The following is a 9,462-nucleotide window of genomic DNA, read 5'->3' on the forward strand; positions in this document are numbered from 1 at the left end:
CACTGCCAGGGATGGGGCAGCCACAGCTTCTCTGGGCACCCTGTGCCAGCACCTCAGCACCCTCACAGGGAAGAGCTTCTGCCTTATCTCCAACCTGAACTTCCCCTGTTCCAGATTGAACCCATCACCCCTTGTCCTGTCACTACAGTCCCTGTTGAAGAGTCCCTCTTCAGCATCCTTGTAGGCCCCCTTCAGATACCGGAATGCTTTTCACCCTCTCTGAGCAAGAATGGGGTTAGTGCGTCAATGGAGGGACTGCGCAGGTAGGAGGATGAAAATGCCATAGTGCTTTTTGCACCTTTGAGTGTGCCCAATATCCAGCTCCAGCCCTTACTTGGAGGTTGGAGATGCTACAGAAACTGGGGAAATCCCAGCAAATCCAAGGTGTTTATTGCAACAGTTCTCATTGCAGATGGCAGCCAAAGTACTTGGAGAGTCATGGTCATAGAATTATAGAATCAACCAGGTCTTTAAAGATCCTCAAGTCCAACCATTCCCCAGCACTGCCAAGGCCACCACTAACCCATGGCACTGAAGGCCTCATCTACGCTTTATGTGAACACTTGCAGGGACGGTGACTGCAGCCCTGCCCTGGGCAGCCTGTTCCAATGCCTGAGCACCCTTTGGGGAAGGAATTGTTCCTCAGCTCCATCTAAACCTGCCCTGGAACAAAAACACAAAAGAGTTAAACTGAAATTTGGGCTTTCATTTCTGCATCTCTCCTACGTTTCATGTGCACAGGGTTTCTTGGGTTGTCCCCATGGGTGTAGAATTCGGGGCTACTGCAGCTTGCTCCTGGGTGTAGTGTGGGGTATAAAGATAATGCAGCAAAACCCAGCAGTGTTACTGGGCATGTCACCATTTGTGGTTGCCCCTGAAGGCAGAGGAGCTGACATTAAATTTGTTAAAGAATGATCACAATTAGACATTTATTGTGATAATGAAGTTGGAAACATCATCTGCTCATGCTGGAAACAAGGTGACACGATGGGAAAAGCCTTCTTGGTTCAAAATCCTAGCCCTTTTTCAAAAATCATGGATTTTGTTTTGCCAAAAGCCAACTTGGTTAGCATTCCCTTACACTTGATTAAATCTTTATTAACAGGGATGCCCTTGGCTTTTTGCAGTCTGGGTACAGGCTGAGGTTCCTATCTGTGCCATTGGGTGTTATTCAGGTCAAGTAGATGAGGATTTAGGGCATTTTGGGGATTGATTAGGGCATTTGAGGGGTTTGATGTCTCATTTATGACTCTGGGGCAGCTGCTCCATGTAACCACGAGTGCCTGGGACACCGTGTATCTTGCTGGCTTGCGTCGCCCACAGTGGAACATCTTGAAGAAGGCATCTCCTCCATTCCCTTTTGCATCGGGAGGACTTCAAAGGCCTCTGCTAAACTTCAAAGGATGCCTTTTGAAGTCGCTGGAAGTCTGTGCTGGCCCAAAAAGACTTCTCTCCCTCTGCAAGAGTGTTCAGGGAGATGTCCCTGGTGGGGCTGGCTTGTGGTGCTCTGTGATGGGGACAAAAATGGCATCTTTTGTGCAAAAGCTGCACAAGCCTGTACTTCTGTCCTACATGCATGCAGCATCTAAGACCTCAGCCCTGATGACCTCCAAGGGGGAAAATCAGTCTACCAGAATTCTTTTGGCACTGGCAGAGCCTTATTTATCTGTTCCTTTTCCTCCAGTACTGATGCTTTGCTCGCACGGTGAGCCCAGATGACTATAGTCTTTCGGATGGTAAAGTCCTTACAAAGGATTGCTGCAAACCATGAGTTTTTTTTGTCACGTTGTCAGGACAAATCCAGTGCAAATCAAATCCCAGGTCCTCAATGTGTGTTTGCTGTCAGCCTCTGCAAGATCCTCCAAGACACGAACCCATGAGTGTTTTTTATTCTTGGCCATAAATGTGCTTCATAGTTCAGCTGCTGGTGCAGTGGAAGAGTTCTGGACTCAATCCCCTCCTGAGCACTTAGTGTAACCCAGATTAGGTCTCTAAACCTCTTGTTGGGACCTACGCTTGCCCGAGAAGTCAAGAGGTACCTTGACCTTTCGCCCCTTTTCTCAAGTTTTCCATATTTGAGGATTTCTGCCCTGTTTTACCTTGAAATCACCCCCTTGCTTTCTTATCTCTCCTTGGGCAATGGCCGCAGGGATGTCCAAGTTTCCAGTAGTGGCTCTTCCTTTACAAGCTTCCTCATATACCTCTGTCTTTTGGACCCATACTCCTGGTTGCAATGATGGACACAGGCTGGGAGGGCACCAAAAAGTGTTGGTGTTATTACTGCAAGTGGTTTGGGGTGGAATTAAAACCAGGGAAAACGGTTCTCATGGACCTCCCATACACCCAGAGGTGTAGCTCTCTGCAGGTGACATATAGCAGAGATGCATCCTTCAGGTATACCTTGGAGGTCTGAGAAGCTCTCTGGAGGTGGTGTGTGTCATGGTAGATATGTCACATGTATATTGAAGACCTGAGGAGCTCTCTGGAGGTGGTGTATATCTGGAGGTGCATATATCAGATGTACATTCGAATCTGAGCAGCTCAGCAGATCATGTATATTTATATATACCAGACATATATAATCAATCTGAGGAGCTCTGTACAAGGTTACATATATCAAGGTAGATATATTGGATGTATATTGAAGATCTGAGGAGCTCTCTAGAGGTGATGTATTCATGCTAGATGTATCAGATATATAATGGAGATTTGAGATGCTTCAGACAGGTGACATATATCAGGGATGTATATGTCAGATGTATATTGGCGAGGAGCTGTCTAGAGGTGATTTGTATCAAGGTAGATGTATCAGATGTATACTGAAGATCTGAGAGCACCACAGAGATTGTGTGTATCAAGGAACATGTATCAGACATATCTTAGAGATCTGAGGAGTTCTCTACCAGGTGATGTATACCAAAGTAGATAGACATATATCAGAGATCTCAGGTGACGTTTATCACGTAACATAGAGGTAATATCTGTAGATGATGTATGTTGAGGGGAGTTTATCAGATGGACATTGGAGATCAGTGAGGCTCGCCAGATTTGATGTGTATTCAGAGGTCTGGGGCATTTTCTATCTTTCGTTCATTTTTTTTCAGTCAAACACAAAACACCCCCTTGGGTGTGCTTGGCTTGCTCAGCCCATCTTCATTTTGACACTGGATCTGCTTAAATCCCAACCTCAGCCTCTGTAAAGGCCAGATCCTTGGTAGAAGGACAATCATCTCTAACACCGTGTGGACTTTTCCTTACTAAATAACAGCTGGGAGCTCCCTTGGTTTTGACTTACTGGCTCTTCCCTAATTTGCACCATCTGAGCTCAAGTATAAAAGCACATTTACACTCAAATGAAGATTGTAACTAACCAGGGGGGATGGCAACAGCCGATGTGAACTCAGGGTACAGCCAACAGCAATGCTGTTTCATTGCTTTTTCCCTTTTCTCTCCTTTTCAGACCCGGATTGTATCACTAACCCTCAGTGAGATCCTGTGCTGGGGATTCACCACCCCCCAGGAACAGAAAAGGACAGGACGGGACCACATCGCCCTTCACCTTTTGGGGATAGACCGGCCACAAGCACACCTCTGTTTTCTGGACCCATCTCGGTTCGACTTCTAAAAATCTAATTTATTAGTTATCCTTCCTTCAGAGATGTTCAAACCTGCCCAGATAAAACCCTGCGGTCTGATTTAGCTCAGCCATCAGGCCTGCTTCACCTTCAAGGGGATATTCCCACCCTGTTTTCCTCCCTATCCTGCAAAAAATGCATTGCCCACCATGGTTTTGCTGCCACCACCAGAAGACCACCCCTAGTGCAGAAAGCTGCATCCTCTGCTTAATATTTCACCTTCTCGTTTCACCACTTCTCTCAATGCTTATATATTCCATCCTTTGCTTTCCCAGGTTGTGATCCCTACCCAGAAGACCTCATTTTTTGGGTGGCAGGAACACACTTGCAGCTCTCTGAGCACCCCCCAAACAGTAAGGTTGCTTTGTTTTGTATGTATTTGGCAATTTTACATATAGAATCATAGAATCACAGAATCAACCAGGTTGGAAAAGAGCTTTAAGATCTTCGAGTCTGCACCTTTACCCCATGACTTTCAGGGCCACCACTAAGCCATGTCACTCAGGGCCTCATCTGCACGTGTCTTGAACGCTTCCAGGGACGGTGATTTCACCTCTTCTCTGGGAAGCCTCTTTTAATGCCTGACTTAAAGTAATTTAATATATTAATTGAGCAGGATGCGGTGAGTCCTGACCTCCGTGGGGCTGTATTTGGAAGAATTTATGCTCTTTTCTGGTACACCCAAATTATATCATGGCTTTCTTAGATGCACTAAGCATTTAGGGGGAGATTTATACTTTTTTTGCTGTGTAGGGAGTCTTGATTTAAAGCTTAAGTGTTGATAACATGTTGTTAAGAGCCCTACAAGCCGTAGCCAGCCTGGAGGAAAACACAGATATATTTTTGTACAAATACCCTGAAATATGGGCTGTTATCACTGCAAACTTTTGGCACATCAGTGAGATGTGGAGAAACGGTCACCAGCTAAAAATAACTGAAACACAGAGCTTAAAATAAGATCTACACGAAACCAAGGGTCTCGTAGTCCTTTACTCAACCCCAATGGCTAAAATTAGGGCCTGACAGAGTGACGAATGTCTTAATGTGTGCCAAAAGTGTAGGCACCCAGCAGGTGACAAAGAAAATTAAGCCCCATTGGCTGCAACTTCCCTCCTAAAAGAGCAAAGAGAAATCCACCTTCAATATCCTGAATAAGTGCCTGACTTCTTCCTAAACTGGGAGTACTTAGGGTGGGTGCATCTCAGGGGAAAACCCAAGAGCTCCATTTGATCTACAATGCAGAAGAGCCTCAATAGCAAGATTATTTGCTATATGCAGGATTATTTCCCCCAGGCTGCCCTTTCAGCCCTGGTTCTTGCCCGTGACCTTCCCTTGGCCAAAGCCCTCAGGATTAAGGATGTGATGAAGCAGCTTTATTTCTCATTAGGCTGGTTTTGCCTCTTTCTACTAAAGGTTGAGGCTGGGTTCACTTTGAAAAGACTTCTCTGGTGGGTTTGTGGGGCTTTGGAGCCACCACAAGGACCTGTTCTCGGGGAGATCCTGCCTGCCTTGATGCCCTCTTTTCAATCAGTATTTTGATGTGAGCTGCCTGGTGCATGCGTGGAAGGGCTTGGTGCTCTGTGATGTACTTTGGTCATGTTGAGCTGTTCCCCTTTGGGGAAACTGGAGCCTGTGGAGAAAATGAGCACGTGTCTGTGGAGGACACAAGCACAGCCTGGCTTGGGAATTGTCTCCAGCAAGAAGATCAAACCCAGCCCATTCAGCAAATTGTACAAAGTCCAGACACCTCCCGCTAAAGGCACAGAAAGATGTGGTGCTGGATGTCCACCTAATTACCTTCTGGAACAGAAGGCTGGCATTGCTCTGAGTGGTTAATATTAGAAATTATCTATTCTGAAGATATCTTCTAAGAAATAACCTGCTTCCTCTTGACATTTTCCACATTGTAAATGGGTCCTCCCATTTTCCAGGCACAAAACTATTTCAGCTTTCCTCCTCCTGAAGTTCTTATCTCCACAGAGACGCACTGTTGAGGCCAGGCTGTACCTTTTGTCACTGTGAAGTTGCAGAAACATTTGGCACATCTGCCTCGCCCCATAAACACTTCCCAGTCCTTTCTGGTCTCCAATTGCCTCATTGTGTTAAGACAAGGCTGAACGTATCTTAGGGTCTACCATTCAGAGTAAATGGAGAAGACAGTGTAATTAAGTGTAATTACAGGAGCTCAGAACTATCTGTAACTCCCCAGCTTGATGGAGCTTGTATAAATCACTGTGTCACATCTCAAACCTCTCTTTTGTCATGGAAGCTGGAAATACGGCAAAAAAAATTGCTTTCAAATGGGCAAATGAAAGATGTTTAAATTGAGGCAATTAATCTAGCGGCTCACATCGCTATCTATGACTTCTTGGCTCAAGGCTTGGATGGGAACAACTCTCTGCCAATACCAGGAAGCCTGGCAGGCCTCAAGGAAAACCTTATTTTTGTCTTCTGGTTTGTAGAGTCATTTCTCCTTGGGAATTTTGCATTTTCTAAGGAAATTCAGGCGTGAGGTAAGACCAGGAGGAGCTGGAGAGCTGCAAGAGAGGGATGTGAAGCGAAAACTCAGCAAGTCGAGAGCTCTGATTTATCTGCCATATGGGAAAGAGGAAAACAGCCGGCTCCAAAGGGAATTCTTTTCCTCTCCCAAAGGGAAAATTTGCAAGTGTGATAGCAGGATATAGCAAGAAACGAGGCAGATTTAAGGGAGGAGAGGGTTTTATTAGGTGTGCTGCAGCATTGCTCTGTTTTCCGGGCTTTCCCATGGGTGGGGAAAACTTTGCATGCTTCCCTGCACATCTCACCTGTGTTTCTGCAGTTGGGTTAGCCCAATTTCTGTGAGCCCACCAAAACCCAAGTTTCCATTTAGACCAATCCCTTCAAGCCCACCCAAAACCAGGTTTCTCTTTGTGTTTACATAGCGCAATGACTTTTGCAGTGCTGGAGATTGGCATGATGGAGCCTGTGAGCTTTAATTTGAAAATAAACACCCCAAAAAGGCATTATTGCAAATTGCAGTGTTGCCCATGAGGTGTTTATGGGCTGCAGCAACAGCTGCAAAAAGTCATTGTGAAGTTTGTGGTGGGATCTTTGCTGGAATCATCAATTTCAATGCCTACTTCGAGGTTGCAGGTGGGTTTTGCACTGCTGTTGGTCTGATTTGCACTTTGCAATACTTGAGCTGCCTGAGAAGTTGGACTGCAGTTATCAGTTTGGGTTGGGAAAATGTGGCTGAGCAAGACTGGTTTTGAGTGCCTGCCCAACAGCAACAGCTCTGACATCCCGTTTGCTAGTGGGACAAAAGATGTGTAAACCCCACAAATCTCCTGTTTTCCTGTCACCTCATTCATCTTAGACCCATACTTAAGCTTCTTCTGCCAGCCCATCTCTCCAAAACTCATCGTGTTTATTTACTGTCGTTTTCTTTGTCCTTCAAGAAGCTCCTCTGAACCTGCCTGGGACCATGGGGATGGGGCCTTCCTATTGCAGGACTTCAGAGGGACTGAGATTTGGTGTTTAATGATGGAAATGTGGGTGCTCGGTGGTTCTTCTCTCATGGGATTAGGAGGTTGAGTTGGAAAATGGAAAGCACAAGGCAAGGTTTGAAAGCATCAGGCAAGATTTTGATCATAAATTATTCACAGTTCATTGCTTGCAGCCAATAACTGTTGGAAAATTAATTTTTTGCAATCCCTCTCAAGGCATTCAGAAACTTTTCCTGGACAAGAGGAAGTTTGCACGTTTTTGGGGTTCCTCAGCTACGTTTCACTTCAAAGCTTTTTGCTTTGCCCTCTGAAAAGATTCACAATTTGCTCTTCTGGGAACTTGCGTTGGGCCAGGGGCTGGATTGCACAAAATGCAAGTATTTTCAGGTTACTTTGAAGACGATTCTTTGATGTTTCGCTGCACCAGTTTGTTTTGGAAGGTGCTTTAATGGTCTTCCTCTATAAAAATAACACTGTATGTAGTAGGTATTTCAGCTCTCCACTTAAAGAACAAAGTTGTTTAATGCTGCTGTTCAAGGTACATTAACCTTGTCTACTAAAGCTGTGACTGGCTCTTGCAGGTTTTATTCTCCTGTTTATGTTGCAGAGATATCCCTGGAGCCTTTTAGGGATGGGGATCTTCGGAGAGAAGAGAAATATTTAGCGGTAATTGTTGTTCTCATAAGACATTCGCAGTAGCAGGTCTCCCCGTTTCTCTGGAGCTAAAGCTGGGGGGAGGATTTTAAAATATTAAATTAATATATGCAAATGTTAAAGAAATAAATGCTGTTTTCCCCTGCACCCAAGGGAGATGTTTATGCATTGACCAAGGGCTTTTTTAGGAGACAAAGTAGGAAAGAGGGTTGCTCTGGCCTAGGGTTTATCCTGCAGAAATCTCTAATCTCCATCTGCTTTAGCCTGTGGTTGTAGCAGAAACACAGACTCATTTCGTCCTTTTTTATTGGGAAATAACTTGATAGCTGGATGCTGGGAAGGGTTCAAGGATCAGCATTTAGGGATCCAGCATCTTGGGTGAGAGCAAAGGGTGCTCCCAATGCAAAAAACCTCCTGGGTTTGGGTAGAGGAAATTCGGGTACCAAATATTCCTAAAAACGATGAATAGTATTTGGTGGTGCAGTGGTATTTCTTGCACAGGAACTCCTGGAATCCCCAGATGAGGCATCACATGAGCCTGCTTGGAAGCAACCTTGACCATGAGGCATGGCCAAGAATGGGTGATGTCTTGAAATCTGGGATTCTTCCCCATTTTCGACCATTTGGCAGCATTTGTTTTATTTTTCATGAGGTGGTGGCATAAGAAGGTTATAGCTTATGAGAACCTGGGGTTCATCTTTCAGCCTCACAGGTGAATTTAAGTGAAAATAAGCAAAGTTTGAAGGTTGGTGGATGCAAATGAGACATTCAAGCACAAGAGGGTTGCTCTTGATTCACTTTATGGCTAGTGAAGACTCAGCATCACCTGCCAAGGGTGAGCCTGTCCTCGCTGGCGGTTCAGACCAAGATGTATAGTCCTCTGGAGGTGCCCATCCTTTCCCCCTCAGCTATATTTCTTCATTTCAACTTAGATGAATATATATCATAAATGCCAGTATGCAAAAGCCCTCTGTGAAGAGCCCACTGTGGAGGGAGCACAGCTAACACGGCATCAGTGCAAATCCCAAAGCATCCTCTCTTCAAAATACCCTTTAGAAAAGGCAGAATTCCCTTAACAGAGACAAATACCTTCCCATGGGTGGAAGACATCCTCAAGTATCTCTAATAACTTTGAAACTTTGGGTAGAGAAGAGGAAATGCCTGAAAAGCTGATTTTCTGATTTCTCATGTTGAATACTCTGTTATCAATTGCATGTTTTGCTGCAGGGAAGAAGCTGCTGAATGAGCTAGAAAAAATGATCCCCATTGATTTAGAAGCAAGAGTTGCACCTTGCAAAGCTAATATTAATATCTACTGAAAATGATAATGTGGAGTCCAACAATGTGGGGTTTTGTGCATTGAGCCCTACTTCTAGTATGGTTTTTCAGCTGTTTTATGAATCAAGGAGGTCACATTCACCTGGGGTGTTGTGGACTTGGATTTTTGAAGTGTTTTAAGGCATCAGTGACCACGCTATAAAAAACCTCCAACTCTCAACTTAGTCTTTAATTATTTTTATTTGAAAGAGCATGTAATATATATTGCTGGCAAAAAGAAGCACAGCCTATAAATCTGAGACTCTTTCAGGTAGACACATACTCTTCAGGAAATATATTTCCAACTTCATGGCAATATTTCAGTGATAGGTGAAATAATTTTATTTCATAAGGAAATTTAGGATACTTTG

Source organism: Psittacula echo (assembly GCF_963264785.1).
Source record: "Psittacula echo genome assembly, chromosome: 18".
In the NCBI taxonomy this organism is placed as follows: Eukaryota; Metazoa; Chordata; class Aves; order Psittaciformes; family Psittacidae; genus Psittacula; species Psittacula echo.